The sequence below is a fragment of the Mastomys coucha genome, unplaced genomic scaffold (genome assembly GCF_008632895.1).
Source record: "Mastomys coucha isolate ucsf_1 unplaced genomic scaffold, UCSF_Mcou_1 pScaffold21, whole genome shotgun sequence".
Classification (NCBI taxonomy): domain Eukaryota; kingdom Metazoa; phylum Chordata; class Mammalia; order Rodentia; family Muridae; genus Mastomys; species Mastomys coucha.
In genome coordinates, this window is record NW_022196904.1 from 64,846,873 (window position 1) to 64,867,658 (window position 20,786).

Here is a 20,786-nt window from a genome sequence, read left to right on the forward strand (position 1 = left end):
TCTCTCTCTGTGTATATATATGTATGTGTATATATGTGTGTATATATATGTACACACACACACACACACATATATAAATATATATATGGAAAGAGAGGGGAGAGTGATAGAAAGCACATGTATGATATACATGTGAGATCAGAGAACATTTTCCGGTCTTGTTTCTTAGGCATCAACCACCTTCTTTCTGAGACAGCATCCCTCACTAACCTGGAACTCAACAAATGCACTAGAATACCTAATGAACAAACCACAGGTATTTTTCTTTCTCAGCCTTCTCAGAACTGGGATTACAAACATGAGCCAGCTTTATTAATCAATCAATTAATTAATTAATGTATTTATCAACCAGAGTGCCACTATGGAATCCTGGCTGCCCTCAAACTCTCTCTATAGACCAGGTTAGTCTGGAACTCATAACTGCTGGGGTTAAACATGTACACTACCATGCCCAGATCAACGCTTTTGTGTGTGTGTTGGGTGGTGGTGGGCTTGGGACTTAAGGTTCAGGTTTTTGTCTGTAAAGCATTTTACCAATTAAGCTATCTCTCCAGTCCTGAAATTGTATGCGTTACCATCACCTTCCCGCTCTTTCTAGGACCAGTTAACACTATTCAACTCTTCCTTCTACGCATTTGACTCTTGTATATTTCAAATATATGTGGAATTTGTAGTATTTGCATAATGCCCTTCTTGTCTATCTATGCAGACTTAACACATGCAGGTCATTTTAGGAGCTTCTGTCATTTGCCTTCTACTGCAATTTAGACAAGAAGAAATGTTCCAATCTTCAGTGTTCCAGGTTGGGTCATAGAGGGTAGATTAAACACAGGGAAGAAATAAACTGCCATCCACAATAAATATGCTTGTGGTATGTACCTAGGTTAACATCTTGAGCCTTTTCTGAATAAAGGTATAAGTGACTCAACCCTTGAACTCTTATCTTACCTGATAGCTGTTTTCAGCCTTGTTCATCAAACATTATCCCTTTAGCTGTGAAGTCATGGCCCCTTTGAATGTCTTGATCCCCCTGTATTTGATTGAGCCAATAATTTGTGAATTAACATGAAGCTGAGAGACATGTGAAAAGGCTTAACATATGGGTATTTGGGAGGAATGGAAAGGAAGAGGGGGCAGTGATTTATAGCATTTCTCAGTTTCTGCAGTGTAAACATTCTCATCCCACTGTGGCTGTTTTCAAACTATTACCACACCATTCAAAGATGTGGAGTTGTATACATTTGGCTCTTGGGAGCCCATGTAAGCTATCTCTAGCCCTACACACTGTGAGTCACTTTGGTGCCAAAGCCTTTAGCTGCTGACCTGAGAGCTCACTCTCCCTATGCCACGGCAATTACTAAAATATGAGAGAGTATCACTTCAACAGCTGCAAGCTACTTCAAAGAACAAGAGCTCCCATGTTTCTAGTAGTGAGCAGTTCATATGAGTGAGGAATAAATAGTTGTTCAATTTCTTTAAGTCATGAGAATAACAGTGCAAGATGATTGACAGGTCCTACCTAACTTGCTTAAGGTTAGTACTCCATTTAACACCAGTGACAAACTAACTTCTATGTGTCTGTATGCTTCAGGACTCATTGCTAACGAAAACCATTTAATTATTCCACTCTGCCCCTTTCCCCACAACAAAAATACACTTTCAACTTCTGAGCTCAGCACCTCATACTCTGTAAATATGTTTACATGTTGCATTTTCTCTTTAAAATTTGTTATTACTATGTCTGTCTGTGTGTTTGTGTGCACTCAGGCATGATGTATGAGTACATGATGTGGGGGGGGGGGATGTACAAATACCAAGGCATCCTTGCGGAGGTCAGAGAACAACTTTGGGGAATCCTCTCCCTTCCATCTTTACATTGGTTCTTGATATTGAACTCAGGTTTCCAGTCTAATGTAGCAAGTACCTTTACTGTTCAGTCACTGCACCAGCCCTGCCTTTTCTCTTACTGCCTACTTTCTTTGTACTCCCTCACCATCTCATGATGATTCTTTTGCTTTTCCACATCTCATTCTGCCTCTACCAGAAGCTTGCACAGTAACTTGAACTTGGAATGTTGTGGAATATTCTTTAGGTTTGTTTATACTTACCTCATAAAATGAGGTAAGTATAATGCTAAATACAACTCAAATATAATGCTAAATACAAATATGTATGTAAACATCTGCAGAGAGAGTATTCAGGTTATCTTCAGAAAAGGTAAGCGTGGGGTCTGCAGATAAAAGAATATATGAGTTTTCTCTTTCTGGGTTTGGGTTACCACCCTCAGTATATTTTCCAGTTCTATCCATTTACCAGAGAATCTCCCTATTTCATGTTTTCTTTACAGCAGAATAGAATTCCACCGTGACTGGGTATGGTTCTGCACACCTTTAATCCCAGCACTCAGGAGGCAGAGACAGGTGGATTTCTGTGGGTTTGAGACCAGATTGGTCTACATAGCGAGTTCTAGGATAGCTGGGGCTACACAGAAGAAGTTGGTTTCCAAACAAACAAAAAACAAAATCAGCAACAAAAATGTCCATCATGTATATTTATCATGTTTTCATAATTCATTCATGTGTTGAAAGGCATTTAAGTAGTTTCATTTCCCCGCTATTGTGAGTAGAGTGATAATAGATTTCCCTGAACAGAGCCTATGGAGTAGGCTATGGAGACCTTGGGCAAATGCCAGTGAGTGCTATAGCTGGACCAGGAGGTAGATGGAGCACTCCACACTAATTTTCAGAGTGGCTCCAAGAGTTTGCAATACCACCAATAGTAAGTAAAGGACCCCTTTCTCTCATGTCCTCACAAGAATTTGTTGTCAGTTATTATTACTGTTCTTTTTATTTTTTCTATCTTACTCATTCTGACTGGGGTAAAAGAAAATAATTTCCTTTTCCTGATTTCTAGGGATGTTGAACACTCTAAAGGTATTTATTAGCTATATTCTTTTGCAAACTCTTTGTTCAACCCATAGTCCTTTTTTTATTGGGTCATTGGGGGTTTTGTGCTGTTTTTGAGTTGTTTTGTATATTTTGGATTTAAATGCTCTACTGAATGTACAGCTGACAGGGATTCTATCCCCACTCTGTGGGTTTCCCTTCCATTGGGTTGATTGTTTCCTTTACTTTTTTTACATTTCATGAGGCCCCATTTGTTAATTGTTGGCCTCAATTCATAGAATAAATGGAGTCCTAGTAAAAAAGCTATTTACTTTTCTTTTTGCACATATACCTTGCAAGATTTTGCCTGTATTTTTCCTAACAGTTACAATGTTTCATGTTTCATATTGAAGTATTTAACCCATTTGGAGTTGACTTTTTTGCAGGATGAGAGATATAGGTCTAAACTTATTCTTCAATGTGTGGGCATCCAATGTGTATTTTTGCCACCTTTGTCAAATTATGCACTCATATTTGAGTCTTCTTTTTTGTTCCACCAATTTTCATGTCTGTCTTTGTGCTAGTGTCATATTTTATCACTATAGTTGTCCTATAGATTTGTGCATACAACATGAAGTAATCACAAAGCTAGATAGGTAGAATAAGACCTTGGTGAATAGGGGAGGGGACAAGAATCTCTACAAAGGGGGATAGTGGGCCCCAGATGCTATGAAGAAGTGAGGAAAATCAGAGGGACAACCTTGACCAGAGATAGGGAAGGAAGGATAATACAGATGAAGAGGGAAGAAGGAGAAATAAGTAACCCTAAAGATGTTTGGAAAAGCCATAGGGGATAGGGAAATATTTTATAAGTTTTTTTTGTGTGTGTGTGTGTGTGTATGTGTGTGTGTGTGTGTGTGTGTGTGTTTATTGCCATATGGCATGATAATGCTCACCCCAAGAACCATAGACATGGAAAACCTCCCTTTGAGTTGTTGGTCAGAGGAATCTACAAGAATTCCCAAATAATGTAGACTATTGCCATTGCCCTTGGTTTCCTCCCAGAACTTGAAAGTCAGAGCCTACTGCTGAAGACATCATGCACGTAGAACTCAGGTCATGGAAGAATCAAGCCGGAACTGGCTTTGAAGTCTCCTCACTGAGGACTAGCTCTCACAGCATCTGAAGTTGCTATGAGAGATGCCAAGGGAAAAGAGCAATTGTCTTAGTTAGGGATTCTATTGCTGTGATAAATGCCAAGACCAAAAGTACCTGAGGAGGAAAGGGTTTTTTTCAGCTTACACTTCTACAATGCAGTCTATCATCTAAGGATGTCAGGCAAGCAGGAATTCAAGGCAGAAATTGGTATAGGTCACAGGGTATTGCGAGAGACCTGACCATGTGTTTTGGGAAGAATTGTGGTGGCATTTGAACCATGTGTTATGTGTGTGTATTATACATGTGTGTTATCCATTTGTGTTATGCATACATGTGTACTATTCATATCTGATGAATGTGTTATGCCTGTGTGTATAATATGCATGTGTATGTGTTATGCATGTATATATAGTATAAATATGTATATGTGTATATAGTATACATGTGTGCTATGCATGTATGTGTAATATGCATGTGTGTGCAAATGCACTTCTCTATGCACACGTGTGGAAGTCAGAGTTTGACATTGAGAGTGTTTCCTATTCCTCTTTACCTTATTGGTTTTTAGACAAAGTTTCTCACTCTTCCTGGAGCCCATCAGTTGACTCACCTGACTGGACAGCAAGATGACAGGATGCATTTGTTTCTGTCCCCCAGCACTGGGGTTACAAATGGGCACTCTTCCCCCTTGATTTTTATGTGTGTACTGTTAATTCAAACTTGAGTACTTATGCATGTGTAACAAGCATTTTATAGACTGGCACGTCTCTCTAGAGATTAGTATAAAACAATAATCTTTTCTAGGTCACTTGAGTTGTAGATTTTATGAAAAATGCAAAATCCTAAATCACCCTAAATGATAAAGCAGAAGTTAAGTCCATATCCTCTGACGCCAGTGTTCATTGTCTTTAAAAGTCTGAATATCTTACCAGTGTGGGAACTGCTTGACGTTCATGAAAATTACTCTTGCTTATGATGGCCAAGGTACATTTTTTTATATGACATTCCATTATCCTAGGCAAAAAAATATGTCAGATATTTTAAAAGGATTTTTCAAAAGGAAAAAGCTCTCACAACTTAAAAAAAATGCTAGTCTTTTTTATTTTCTTCTTTTTTACCCATTCAAAACCAATATATGTCAACTCTTCAAGATTCTCATTCATTAATGATTATACCTAGCTCAGAAGTAAGCATTCATTGAAGTCTTCACTATGGCCTCTTTACACTGGGTGCTGGCTAATGTTAAATATCTAGTAAACACTGTGAGATATGTGGGTTCCTTGAAAGACAAATGTGATATGAGGTCAGAGCAATATCATTTGTCAAACTGAACCACCTATTACTATGGTTTGTGGTCATTATTTATATTCAATGCCTTGTCACTGATAATAATTCAGGTGGCAAATGTCCAGTGTAGCTTATATAATACACGCTTTCCAGTGCTTTACTTGAAGTGTGTCAAGATGCACAAAATTGTCCAAAGTGTCTCATACCCATAATTCCAGCACTTGGGAGGCTGCTGCAAGAGGATTGATTGCTATGAGTTTAGGGACAGGCTGGCCTACAGAGTGAAACTTTGTACCGAATACCAGGAGGAGAGGACAGCCACAGTAGTGTAGTGAGACCCCATGTCAAAAACCAACTGGCCAAAAACACACACGCACACCCAAACACACACATGTACCCCAAACACACACACACATGTACATACACACGCACAGGAGAGAGGGGTGGGGAGGCAGAAGTAGGAAGAGACACATAAACAGAGACTTTATGATTTCAAATGAAATGCTGAATATAAAAATAATATGAATTTATAATTGTGTCAGAGCTTTAAAGTATAAAAGTAACATAAAAGGGCAAAAGGAAAAGCCATAGAATTCACACTTAAAAGGAGATAATGTCCTGAGACAACGTCATCTTTATTCTTATATTTGGACTCTGGAGATTCACTTGGTGAAAAATGTGATCACACCATAGGGAAGAAGCATTAATAATGAGTACAAATGTGTTCCATAAAATAGACACACAATTAAAGGTATTCGTGATACACATGGTATAAGAATGGGATTGTATTGTGATTCAGTTGCAGCATTATACATGAGTTCTGATGACAGGTGGGTCTACTGGTCCATCTTAACTCACGACTTGTGGACATTGTCCTAATGGCTTTCTGAAAATGACAAGATTATTAACATAATCACAGGAGAAACACTTATGAATTCTCAAGGGAAGGGAGTACACATTTTCAGGTGGCAAAGACAGGAAGAATAGATTATAATCATGGTATCTGTAGCCTTTTGGTGGGATTACTGGAGACATTCTTACAGAGCATACAGAAGAGGCTGGTGAGATGTTGATGAGATAAAGTGAGATGCCTTGAGAGTCTAGGAACAATGCTTTCAGATTAAAATGTCACACAATCTTTTATGTAAAAGTAAGCTACTAGTAAACTGGGAGAACTCTCGAGAATTAGTCTGTTAAGGTGTAAGGTTGATTTAGACCCATTCTGTCTTCTGCTGAATCCTTTTCATTTACACAAGCAATGGTGATACTATTTACTTTATCTTGTTGCTAGGCAGACTAAATGGGTTACAACCCACAGAAATACCAAGCTTGGCAGAGAGAAGTCTCCCTGACTGCTTCTTCACACACATGTCCGGGATAGTTACTTCTGGCTTTTTTCTTGTTGAGAGGATAAACAGCTCAAAGGCCCACTAGAAAGTCAAAATATAGGCAACACATTTGTATAGATTTATTGAGTATTCAGTAACTATCACAACTTCAGGTGTGTGTCTTTCTATTTAGGGAGCTTTCTGGTGCACAGAAGCAAATTTCAAATGTCCTGGAGTAAGTCCTACAGCATTAGCAGTCTTCATAGTGACCAGCCCATGTCAAAACCATGCTAATCACAAGTCTTCCTTCTAATCTCCTTTTGCCATGTCCCTGATCATTGCCAAGTGATGATATGCAAGATGATCTAGAATAGGAGAAAAGGGTTTTGTTGGTTTGTGTGTGTGTGTGTGTGTGTGTGTGTGTGTGTGTGTGTGAAGACTCTTTATTCCCAAAGTTTGACCTGAACACTATCTGCCATTGTAATTGAATGGACAGCACAATTTATTTTCTGCCCAACCACTGTAATCTACCCCTCCCTTTGCCCACAGAGTTTTGTGGCCCAATTTCTTTCTAATATCTCAGGAAATGCTTTCTGAGCAAATTAAAAGGAAGTCAAGAAGAACTGATCATTATCTATGCACCAAACAGCATATTGCTCATTTCTACTCTGGATACACACACACACACAACACACACACACACACACACACACACACACACACACACACACACAGCATTGGAAATGATGATACCACACAGGCCAGCACTGCAGCAGTAGTTGAAGGCATGTAGAGCAAGGTACATGACATCAAGCAAATGACAAACTGTTAGCATCCCAGAGAGAAGCCCTAGCCTAGTTTCATTTGATTGCTGTAACAAATAGCATGTCCAAAAGCAGCTCAGAGGAAGAAAGGGTTTATTTGTCTTATACCATGTCTTAGTTAGGGTTTTACTGCTGTGAACAGACACCATGGCCAATGCAACTCTTATAAATGTCATTTATTAAATGACATTTAATTGAGTCTGGGTTACAAGTTCTGAGGGTCAGTCCATTATCATCATGGTGGTAACTATAGCAGCATCCAGGCAGACATGGTGCTGGAGAAGCTGAGAGATATACATCTTGCTCCAAAGGCAAACAGGAGATCATCTTGCAAGCAGCTAGAAAGAAGGTCTCCTAGACCTACAATGACATACTTCCTCCAAGGCCACATCTATTACAACAAGGATACACCTACTCCAACAAGGCCATGTCTCCTAATAATGCCACTCCTTGGTCCAAGCATATTCTAACCACCACATGCCACAATGTCATCACTAAAGTTTTGACATCCAATTGCCTGGTTTTGAATCTCAGTTTTGACATTTGTCAAATACATAGATGGAAGACAAGTTACTAACCAAAACCTTCCATTATGATTTACATCAAGTGAGAGACCTTAAGGAAAATTCAAAGAGTTATATCTACCAGTAGAGTGCACAGCCTACTGTAAGCAGTCCAGATGTGGATGTACCTCTTCTTCTGGGTTTACTCTGTATGTGCTCCCATTTATCAGTATCCTCTTAAATTACTGGATCTGGAGCTATGAGCAGGTGCACATGAGTGCTTCATAAACTAAAGGGCCATAAACCATAAGGTGGACAGTTTTGGACTTGTAGCTATGGTCACAGGACTTCCCCCTGACATATTTTCTTCTTTTAGTCAACACAGTATTTTAGGCTTTTTCTCTACATTAACGCAGTACCTTCTTGGTTTGAAGAACTCTAAGATATTTTACTGGCTTAAGCTGGACATGAAAAGAAAATTTTACAAATATTTTTTAAAATAAAATTATGGCTCTCTCTCTGTCTCTCTCTGTCTCTCTGTCTCTCTGTCTCTGTCTCTGTCTCTCTGTCTCTCTGTCTCTCTCTCTCTCTCTCTCTCTCTCTCTCTCTCTCTCTCTCTCTCTCAGCTGTTTGTTCCCATTTGGACCATATGGCAGGACAATACAGGAAAGGAGATTGTCACAGACTTTTTCCTCTTTTTGTGTGGCAAAATCTATACTCATTCCATTTGTCAAGAAGCCATTTATTTACATTTCACATATCATTGTAACTGGGTAAAAATAATTATAGACAATCAGAAACGAAACCACAGAACTAGACAATAATCTTCTGTAGTATATAGTCATCAAAACCAAGTGTTACCTATCATGAGAACTTCTGAGGTCTCAACTAACTGATAACTCAGTGCAGTCACTGTGCAGTCAGCATCCAAACGTATAAAAACCACCTTCCCCACCAAAGCATTCAGCTGTCATTAAGTAAGTCTACTTCTACTCCCAGGATGGAGAGCGTGCCCAGGCTTAACCATTCCATGAGTGTAATTATCAAAAGGAGAATCTCCCTTGTGCTTGCAGAGTTCTTACAAACCTAACAATGGGTGCTTTCCTTACTGCAGGCATTTGCTTCTTTCCTGTGGGCAAAAAGTCAGATCCAGTATTGCCAGGTGTTGCAATGGATCTGAAGGGCATCGGAGAGAAAATTTAGATAAAAACAAAACAAAGCAACAAGAGAAACTAGACTTCCTGCTTTCTAGGTGCTAGACCAGCTGATTTACCAGCACATAAGTGGGTAGATAACAGGTAGTAGGGAGATTCAAAGTGACCAAGAATCCCTGAAGCACTTTAACAATTTTGTAAGTAAGTTAAAATACATTTTTATGCTGAATGCTTGATTGTGGGATTTCTGAATAAAATTGTATTTGATAACACTTAGCAAATACAGTACTTGCTAGGGGAACTGTGAAAGCCAGTAATTTCCGAGTAAGTGTGGTATTATGTGGGACAAGATGTCAGCCCAGCCTCTTATTCCACTTAACATTGCTTAGTGTCTAAGGAGGGCAGGCATGTGGTCTACGTTAAACAGGAATATGCTCTTCATGTCTCACAAATTCTGGTTTGTACTACTGTGAACTGTTTGCACAGAGTGGAGTGTTTGCAGAGCCCCTTTAATCAATTATTAATCTCTTCCACGATCATCCTCGGCAATATGAACTCTTCCCCCTGTTTCTGATTCTCATCAAGAAACCAGTATGATGGCAATACTATTTTTTCTCCGTTCTCCTGTACAGGATGTGGCCATGGTGCCCAGCTTGAATGACATGATCCTGAAGCCCTACTTCCACAAGGAACTACAGCAGCTAGTGAACACTTGGCTCAACCAGCAGGCATGCAAGATCTGCAAATGCAAGGCCGGGCAGGCGAAAGTGCACCGCATTGCCCCTTGTCCCACGTCCAGTCCCATCAGGCCTCATAGTAAGGTACCCTACAGTTAGATGCCACACCAACGTCAGGGCTGGCAGGGGCTTTAGCCTGGAAGAACTCAGGGTAGCTGGTGTCCACAAGAAAATGGCTCGCACCATCGGCATCTCTGTAGATGGAGGGAGGCGAAACAAATCCACTATAGGCCACTGTCTAGTGGAGGACCACTCCAAGCTTTTACTTTTCCCCAGGAAGCTTTCTGCTCCAAAGAAGAAAGGCAGTTCTGCTGAAGAACTTAAATTGGACACCCATCTAACAGGACCTGTAATGCCCATCTAGAATGGGTACAAAAGAAAAAGGCCAGAGTCATCACAGAAGAGAAGAACTTCAAGGCTTTTGCCAGTTTCTACATGGCACTGGCCAATGCCCAGCTCTTTGACATCTGAGCAAAAATGGTGAAGGAAGCTGCAGAGCAAGTCGTTAAAAAGAAAAAGTAATGCATGGTTGGAGTGTCGTAATAAGTTTTCCATAAAGAAAAAGAAGAGGAAATCATTCTAATCTCTAAATACTAGTATGACTTTTGCAGATTGGGCTATACTCACTAGTGTTAGTGTTCATCAACCTAGATTTATTATCCAACATAATTCAGTCCAAAATAAAATATTTTAAAACTAGTGTTCTCTTATACAGAGGCCTATTTCTAATATAGTGTTAGAATGCACATTTAATATTTTGTTCTGTCTGAACACCAATACCAATAGCATACAAGTCTCATTGAATAGATTTTTTTAGTGTATTTATTACAATGAATGCAAAATGAAGACTTCTATTGAAGGACCTTTATTTAAGTATAAGCTCTTGATCTCAGCATGAAGCTAACAGGTGATAGGCACTAGAATTTGACAAGTTGATAAGTGAATGTTACTTCAGTCATGTCGGGTGACATATTTCTTTAGTCACTTTGTTTTTTTGTTTTGTTTTATTTTGTTTTTGAAACAAGGTCTTACCATGTATCCCTGGTTGGCCTAGATTCACTTGAAAGACCAGGCTGGCTCTGAGCTTACAGAGATCTACCTGCTTCTGCCTCTGAGTACTGGGATTTAAAGAGTGCACCACTATACCTGGCTAGGCGAACTATTTCTTTGAGATACAAGAGAGACCATTGCATCCAGGGAAGTTTACTACATTCTTAATATAAACACACACACACACACACACACACAGAGAGAGAGAGAGAGAGAGAGAGAGAGAGAGAGAGAGAGAGCGAGAGACAGAGAGACAGAGAGACAGAGAGACAGAGAGATATACATGAAAATTACATCTCATTCATCATTCAAAATTTGTGTCTTTAAAATTGTTTGACTTGCATGTGAAATATACATAGAATCACATAGTTATGCAGCTAGAGACTATTTTATTTGCTTTGTCCCTGACTTGGGCATCTGGAGAACCTCTTGATCGATCTTTAGGTCTACACATGACTTGGGCTGCAGAAGAAATTTGATGAGTATGGTCAGCAAATTGTAGAGTACCTTTGATCATTTATGCTGTTCTGTGTCTTGTTTTATGACATGGGAAAGGAAACAAAACAAGAGCAAAGGTCAACGCCCAAGCCCCAAACACAGGCTATGAATTCTACTCTCAGCGTTTTATTCTCCATGTCTCTGGAAACAGGTGGTACAGTTAGTTTTTGTTCTGTGGAAATATTAATATGTTAGGTCTCAGAGTCTACATGACTCTTTCACGAGCTGGCACGAAAAAGTGTTTGACTCAGAGATAACACTCAACTTTCTACCTGACACATTTATCCATGTAGCCTCATTGACTCCTAGAAAATAGAACCAATGGTCTCTTAGCCTGCTGCAAATGTTAATCTTTCATTTGTCTTGCAAAATTTAATGCAGATGCCTCTAAACTCATAAGATTAAATTTAGAGTTTAGTTTTATTATGGTTACATTATTAGATAAGCAGTCTTTTCGTAGTTTATATATTTAAGGTAAAATGGTCAATCTTTCATTTACTAATTCCTTCAAATTTATATTGGAAAAGCCTTCATCTGTTCCTCAATGCTTAGTGTTTTATTTTAGTTTGAGTATATTTTTAAAACTGAAAATCAGAGCTCTATTGAATTCCTAGACTTGTTGAGTTTTCTTTGGATAGCATAATATACAGACCTAAGTCGGCACTCCTCCCTTGGGATGCTATCTTAGCAATATGAATAAATGTCTCTGTCATCTTTCACTTGGATATGGTAAGTACTTGCACATATTTATCTCTTTTGAGGAATTCTTTGTTTGGGGATAGTACCACTGTTTAACTTTGTTTCTTTTTATCCAAATATTCTAATATTTAGTGACTGCTTTTTCTCTTCTCAGGTCTCCATTACCACATTGATCTTACTTCTCACTTTTTTTTTTTTTTTTTTTTTTTTTTTTTTTTTTTTTTTTTTTTTTTTTTTTGGTTTTTTGAGACAGGGTTTCTCTGTATAGCCCTGGCTGTCCTGGAGCTCACTTTGTAGATGAGGCTGGACTCGAACTCAGAAATCCTCCTGCCTCTGCCTCCCAAGTGCTGGGATTAAAAGCGTGCGGCACCACCACCTGGCTGTACTTCTCACTTTCATTCTTGTTCCACCAAATTAAAATTAAAATGTTTGGCTGCTGCTGTGGTTTGACTATGGAATATCCCCCTCAGGCCCATGAGCTTCAGATTTGGTTCCTAGTTGGGAGTTCTGCTTTGGCAAAAGTTGGTGAGTTTAGTTGGTCAGACCTGGCTGGAGGGAGTAGATGCTCCCTTGGGGTCATCTTATCTCTGGCCCTGTCTTGTCTGACTCCTCACTGCTTCCTGGCTGCAGTGCACTGCAAAACTGCCCCTACAACCCAATCCCATTCCCCTGATACTCTGTTTCCTCTTGGCTTAAAGCTATGTAGCAAGACAAGCACAGAGTAATACCTCCAAACGGAGGAGGCAAGACAGTGTTCCTCCTCTGAAGTGCTTCTGTTAGGTGTTTCCACAGTGGCAACGAATATCCACCAATGCTATTGACATTCTGATCGATTATTTTAAAAAGGGATTAGTGAATTGATTTGCTTTACTTTCTCAAAACACATAAATCCTCCCTTCTGGAAATTATTAGCTTTTCCAATAAGGCATGGTTATATCTAAAATGAATATGCTATGGTTAGAGAGATGGGCAGCAGTTGAGAGCACTGGCAGCTCTTATAGAGCACCAGGGGTTCAATTCCCAGCATGCCGTGGTGGCTTACAACTGTCCCTGGTTGCAGGGATCCAACACACACTTCTGGCCTCCGTGTGAATCAGGCATGCATGTGGTACACAAACTAGCATACAGACAAAATACTCATAAAATACAAACAAAATTTTAAAACTTTAAAACAAATAAAATTCCCAAGTCACTGTTCTACAAATTTACTTCTGACTATTTTGCAGCTTTTGATTTGGTTCACAGTCCTATATTTTCTCACCATGTTTTCTAAATGAATGACATTCACGCACTATGATTATACTGAGTTCAAAAAAATTCTTTTGTGTCTGGCCATTTCAATAGGTACTTAGAATTTTAGCATGTGATCATAGATTTTTCATGTATGTAATGTGGATCTGGAGTACCTCAGAAATAATATTTTTTTTCTTAGCTAACAGAAAGGTGTGGTTTAATTATTCTTATTGTTAAATGGTATGCAATTTTAGTGTTGCAAGATAAATAAAATGTTCTGGAAATGGGTGATTGTAACCATTATAGAACCGTGTGAATATACTTAGTGGCACTGGGCTCTACACATGAACTGTTCAGATGGTTAATTATACCTTTATTTCACAAAATACATAAAAATGATGGTGAATACTGCCTTGGATTACATCACGCTCTATTCTCAAAAGATGTCTGTGTATCTATGGAAGTTCCTTGTACAGAAACAAATGTTCTCTACTACTTTCTCTGTATTCTCTCATTGATAAACAACACTATAATAATACATTTTGGGGGTGTATTAGCAATCATCTAACATCTATTAAGAATTTAGACTGTGCCAGGCATTCTACTAAAAGCTTGCATCCACACCATTAGAGTGAGCTCTCCAGCATTGCCCTGACTAGCTCATTTAATGCCACAGCTGACAAGGGGGCAGGGTCAGCTCTCTTGCTCCTATGTCCTTAGGGCCAGCTCATCTGTGCCTTCACCACCAGCGCCAGTTCTACTGTGATGCCCGGGTAAGGTACAGAGACCACTCTCCAGAATGCTACAGCCTGTGTGTGGGAAGAGGATTGGCAGGGGCAGCACACCTACCCTCCTGACCTCAGGGTCAGCTAACCCATTTACCATAGGTAGAGAGGGGAATGGGAGGTGATCTCTCCCTCACCCACACCACTTCATAGCAGAAGAGGAATAGGACTAGCTCACCCACACCTCCACTAACAGGGCCAGCTCTACTGTGCTACCCAGGTGAGGTGCAGAGCCGATTCCTCAGAGTGCTACAGCCAATGAGGAGTGGACCAATACTCCTGGCTCTCAAGACCCTAGCATAGTCAGCTCTCATGCCCGACACAGGTGTTGAGGGGTTAGGGGGAAGGGCATCTCTTCCTTACCTAAGCTACCCCATGTCAGACTAGAGACAGGACCATCTCTCCAGTGCATGGCCTTAAGGGTGAGCTCATCTGTTCCCTCTCCATAGGGGTCATCTCTACCGTTCTGCCTAGCAAGGAGTAAGGCCTTCTTCCCCAAGTGTGGTGGCTAGCAAGAGGCAGGCCAGCTCAGCACAGTGCTCAGGAGGTAATCCAGACCAGGGACATCTGAATGGTCTTCGGTGGTAATATGGGCCTGGGACATCAACACAGATTCTAGCTGCCACAGGACAATGGACGCACATATAACCTCTGGAAGCAGCCTGGATGTCCCCATGTCCTCAGTTGGCAGCTCAGGCCATTCAGATCAGGCTGCCACTTCCCTTAATAGAATGTCCCTTAAATAATCCACATGGTCTCAGATTGCAGCCCAGATCACAGACATCCATTCGACCTTTGGTGGTAACTCAGGCCACAGACATCATCACAGAGGCAGATCCAGAAGGACCACAGACCCAGACATGGCCTTTGGTGGCAGCCCTGGCAGAATCTCACCATGGCCTACTCACATTTGCCTGCTCCTCTCCAGTTCCACCTTTCTCCACAGGGTACAAAACCCCAGCTTTGCTTTTTCTTCCACCTCTCCAATGTTAACTCTAACTTTCCCATCTCTCCATCACACAGTCATTCATCATGGTGACACTGGCAGAAGGTGCTTGGATCTCTTTCTTAGCCCTGGCCACCTTGGTACACACTGGTGGGTAGATGGAGCACCTTCCTAACATGCTCTGCTGCTGCAACCACCTGCTATTCACCAAAGATCAGAAGCAACAGCCATCTCCCAGATACTCACTATAACACTGTCCTTTGCATCAGCAAAGTGTGTCTTGCCCACACTTACGAAAAGTGGGGAAATATAATGAGTACAGTTGGAGGAGAATGACCGTAACCATATAGAAGAGACATTCATCCCAAGGGACCTAGCATGGAAATCACCAGGCTGTTCTTCCTCCTTAGAAATGCTGCAAGACAACAGGAAGAGAACTGGAAGGATATTCTAGAAGAAAAACATGAAACCCAAAAGGAGGAAATTGGAAGAGAGACTGGGAGTGTGACCAAGCATTCCATTCCAGGACAGAGTGAGAAGCAGGGAAAGATGCAGGGCTGGGAGCAAATCCATACTGGGATAACTCTCAATATGGGGAAGTTTGGAATGTGGGTGAATTTAAAATTGGGTAGACATTTATTTTAGTTTTTTTTAAAGTTTTCCTTTTAGGTTTGGGGGATTGCGAATACCAAGATAAGGCACACAAACAGCTCCCATGAAGAACATGCACTCTAAATTATTTTAAATTATAATAAATACATAGAATATAATTTAAAAAAAAATGCTGCAAAAGAAGAATAGCTTGCTTGTCCCTTGCAGGATTATCTTCCTATGTATTATCAAATTTCCTTTCTACTTGTCCACCTTGCAAAATATATCTGCTATCAAGACTTGAATTAGCAAAGTCAATGACTTGAATTCAAAGACTTGAATTAGAAACCCAGTCAATGGAGATAAAACCTCTTTGTGCTTTTGGGTTCCAGTCTGGAAATGCAATCATGAATATCGAGTAAGGGTATTTGCATAGCTGGAACAGAACAGCTTCAAAATCCTGACATCGCAAGCAACTAGTGCTTTGGTCTGACAGTTTATGTGTGGAAGAGTGACCTTTCTTCCTCTACCCTCGACACTACAATTGGTTCTTAGCTTTATTAACTGATGAACAAAGCTCAAAAGCACTTAAACAGAACTGACATCACTAGCCAAATGTGTTTGTTTCCTCCAGCCTGAGATGCTGGTTCCAGATGCTGATTGTCATCTCACCAATCCAGCTGTCGGGACTTTCAATCACCACCACTCCAACCAGTCACGTGATCAACCAGCAGTAAGTAATGGATGCCTTAAAATGTTTTCTTGCCTTCTGATGGGATAGTCAATAATGAGCGGGGAGAGGGTAGGAGAGAGGAAGGAGAAGAGGGAGAACAGGAGAGAGAATAAAGGAAAAGAAAGAGGAGGGAAGGGAAGAGGGCAGGAGAGAAGGGGAGGGGAAGAAAGGAGCAAGGAAGCAGACCAGGCAAAGGAAGGAGGAAAACACTGTTCCTTGGCCAAGGCTGCCTTAGTAAAGAGGCAGGCCAGCTCTGCACAGTGCTCAGGAGGTAATCCAGACCAGGGACATCTGAATGGTCTTCGGTGGTAATATGGGCCTGGGACATCAACACAGATTCCAGCTGCCACAGGACAATGGACACACATATAACCCCTGGAAGCAGCCTGGATGTCCCCATGTCCTCAGGTGGCAGCTCAGCCACTCAGATCAGGCTGCCACTTCCCTTAATAGATGCCTCTGAATGGCTTAGCCAAAACGAATGTGTCCTCTCACACCTTTGGAGGCTACGAATTCAAGATCCTGGTGTCAACAGAACTGGGTCCTTCAGATGCAGAAGGGAAGAGTCTTCTAGCCTCTCTCTAGGTGTGCTGTGGGCTTCCTCTATAATTGTCTGCAGATTTCCTTCTCTTCTAAGTATTCCAACTATATTGGACCAGGACCTCCTTAACATCCTACTCTTTGAAAGCCTGTCTCTAAGTACACTCACATGCTGAGGTCTTTGGGTCTAGGATTTTAGCATAAGAATCTGAAGGGGATTCACCCTATAATAGCCCTCTTTGCTGCTCTCATCGATTCAAAGAAAATGGTTAGGAAACCTTCAAATAGTCATGAGTAAAAATCATTCAGTCCAAACCAGAGTGAATCACTGTCAATATTTTGACATGATTTTCTTTTCTACTTCATTTGTTTGGTAGTGTGTAGCTTTGTTTCCCGTACATGATTAAAATCACACCATGTACACAATCTTGATCTAGCTTTTGGGACATATGTCCACTGAGGCTCATCGTTTCATGAGTATTCATATTTATGTTCTTTTAAAGAACATAGATTCATTTTATGTTCTAATTTCATAACATTTATGAATATAGCAGACATAATTATTTTATATTGGGTGATTACCCTTCTTAGTTTAAAATATTTCATTTATACATTCTTTTCTGTGATTGCTCATTTTTTTTATCAACACCAATTTTATTAAGGTTCTCAAATATGAAATTGTGATATTTATCATTTGCCTTTTCTTCTACATTTTTGAAATTTGTCATTTTGCTCTTGTTTTTTTGTCTTTGATTTTCCTTGATATGATTATGCTTTTAATATTTGCAATTTTAACTGAATTCACAAATTAGCATGTTTTCTTTCTTTTACAATACTTATTCTTTTTTTAAAAAAGATGTATGTGTATATGTGTAAGCTTGCATCAGAATGTGTTGGATGCCCTGGAACTGGAATTACAAATGGTTGTGATCTGTCATGTGGGTACTGGGAATTGCAACCTAGTTGTCTGCGAGAGTAGGAAATGCTCTTAGTGACTGCCCAGACCATAAATTATTATGCTACTTAAGAAATAGATATTGAATCATGCACTGTTAACTACCCATAAAGCTTATAGTGAAATCCACTTATATTTTATTAAAATATTAGGGACCGGGGTTAAGTTTGTTGCACATGCTCCTACCTCATCCTCTTGAGAAGCTGGTGCTAGAGATGAGTGTCATCATGCCCAGCTTCGAAGTACTTGATTGTTACTAAGTATTTTATCTATATAAGCATAATAATGAACTCCTTAAGCAATGGGTTTTTACCTTCCTTATGAGCAAAGCTTTGGAATAACAGTCCAGTGATAGGCTAGTGTGCCTGGTGACCTTATACAGTTGTACAATTTGGGCTCTGCATACCATTCACCTTAGACATATTCTGTGTGGAAGGGGCTTTGTGGACAGAAGCCTCCCCTATAGGATGGATAGATACATATAAATATATAACTTTGGAAACCTTAAAATAGACTCATGGTTTTTTTTAATCTGAAGAAAATTATTCTTAGTCATGAAGGTGAAAAATTGAGAACAATGATCATATTTCAGTGTTGACAACCATAGTTAAAAATGATGCTAAATTTCATAAACTTAGATATTCTATAATTGAAGTAGATTAACTATTCTACTTTAACGAATAATGATGCTTGTTTATTTAGTGATTGTGTGTGGGGTAGGGAGGGATGAGAGATAGAAGGAGAGAGAGGAAAGAGAGACAGAAAGACAGAGGGTGAGTCCATGTTCTTGTGGGTTCAAGCACATGTGTGTATGAGTGCATGCCCTGTTGTGTGTGTTCATGTGCGTAGAGGTCAGAGGACAGTGGTAGGTGTCTTTCCTCAGGTGAGTTCCACTTTTTATGGGTCTGTAAAATCACCAAGTACCTTAGGTTGGCTCGCAAGTGAACTCCAGGGATCTACCTGTCTCTCCTTCCAATCTTATGGTTGTTGGGGTCAAAAGCATACTCAACCATGCCCAGTTTTTTAAACATGAGTTCTGGGGACCTCAGGTCCTCAAGCTTGAGAGCCAAGCATTTTATAAACTGAGCTATCAACCCAGTTCATGATACTTGTTTAGGAAAACAAACAAACAAAAACAGAGCAAATATCTATAGTACATTCTTAATCCAAGAAATACAAATTATTGCATCCATTCAGATTGTGACTCTTTATATCTATATTTACCTACATGAGAAAAACCAGAAAATAAAAATTAGGACAAATTCTCTCATTTATAAAAATTATTCTCAAAATTTGTGGTTACATATAATATTTTTTCTTAATGCAACCAAAAGAAAAGAGCCTCAGCTTTAAGAAAATTAGCAGTTAGTGCTTTTAAAGGTCAGAGCATTATTCTTTTGAATGAAAAACATTTTTTAAAAGGGCACTGCAGGCCTTGAGTGCTCTGCCCAGACTTGCTATGGAGAGACTGACTGTGCTCTTTGTCACATGTCGGTTCTGTCTCTCTCCCTGTCACTATGCATCTTTTCACCAAATCCACCCCAGAGCGCTACCCGACCAGTTGACCATAATCAGCAAGTACTGAGAGGTTTTTCCTCTTGCCAACAGTAGGAATCCACAAGAAGGCTGGTTTTCACACAGGGAAATAGAAATTGGTGGCAGGTGGTTTTCAGTCATTTTGACAGCACCTCAATTGAGCTGGCTCCACTTTCTAAAGCTCAGTAGGGGGTAGTGGAATGGCTCAGTTGTCATCACTATCTGAGAACTTGCCCTTTTGGGGAATTTCTTTCAAAGGCTTGCCTAATGTATGGTAAAAAACCATTGGCTGCCTGGAACAGCAGACAGAACATTAGAACAGTGTCATGGGGCTATTTAGCTTCACCTGGAAGTTCTTTGCAGCTGTGTTGATTCCAGGAAGGCTGGTTATATGGATGCTATATGTGCTAAGATAGGAAGCAGGTTTTTCTGATAAGATCAGAGGAGATTCCCATTTCTGATCCAACACCTTTATTAATGTCAGGCTCTGAAAAAAGAAAACATAGGGCAAACAGACAAAATGAAAAGACTATGGCATTGATATTGAACCATTGCTTATAATGGTAGCAAGGAACAGGTGAGTCCTTCAACTAGGACATGGCTGACTGAAGAAGCCTAAGGATTTGATCCTAGCCTAACATCTGCCCCCCAAAGGTAACACACGGCACATGACAAATGATAAACATGATGTCTTGGCTTCAGACAATTCTCAAAGCCTATTCTATAGAGATGGCTTTCAAAGTGAATTCATGAAGCCATCATTTGAAGGAATAATTAGGTTTAGATTTACAGATTGGAAATAATTGGTTGCCTTGAGTGGTCTCTGAGTTCTCTTTTATGGTTCTCATTAATCTTATACTTTATTATTGAAATGCAAATGTTTGGCAGTGTATATGTAGGCATTGCTTTTCTATGATGAAAAAGTCACTAAATCTATGTGAATGATATATTCAGAAATTTTTGGAAGGTTTTGCTCATGCCTTTCTCTCATCTTCACTGCTCTCTATCTAGTCTTCATCGTTCCTGATTCACAATCTCCCTCTGGAGACGGCAGATCTGCTCTTGAGTCCTGAATCTGTTCAGGGGAAGAAGGGAGGTAAATGTCAAGAGTTTAGACACCATACAGAAATCCATATACCTTGAATAGCCAAAGAAGATGCAAAGTAGTAGTGGGAACAATGAAAAGGCCAAACCCAGGAAGAAGACTCTCAGGCAAAATGGCAGTGGCTAGAGGTTCTCTGTGTCCTTCTGTGCCTTGTTTGTGCATGAAATAGTCTGATGCAAGAACAGCAGGAAGGGAGTTTTTGGATTGTTGTAAAAAAACAAAACAAAACAAAAAATTCC

General features: G+C 40.0%; 1 pseudogene; it reads left to right on the forward strand.

The window, feature by feature from the left end:
- LOC116100582 overlaps window positions 1-10,605 on the forward strand; it is a 108,154-nt pseudogene extending 97,549 nt beyond the window's left edge.
- The last annotated feature ends 10,181 nt before the right edge of the window (window positions 10,606-20,786 follow it).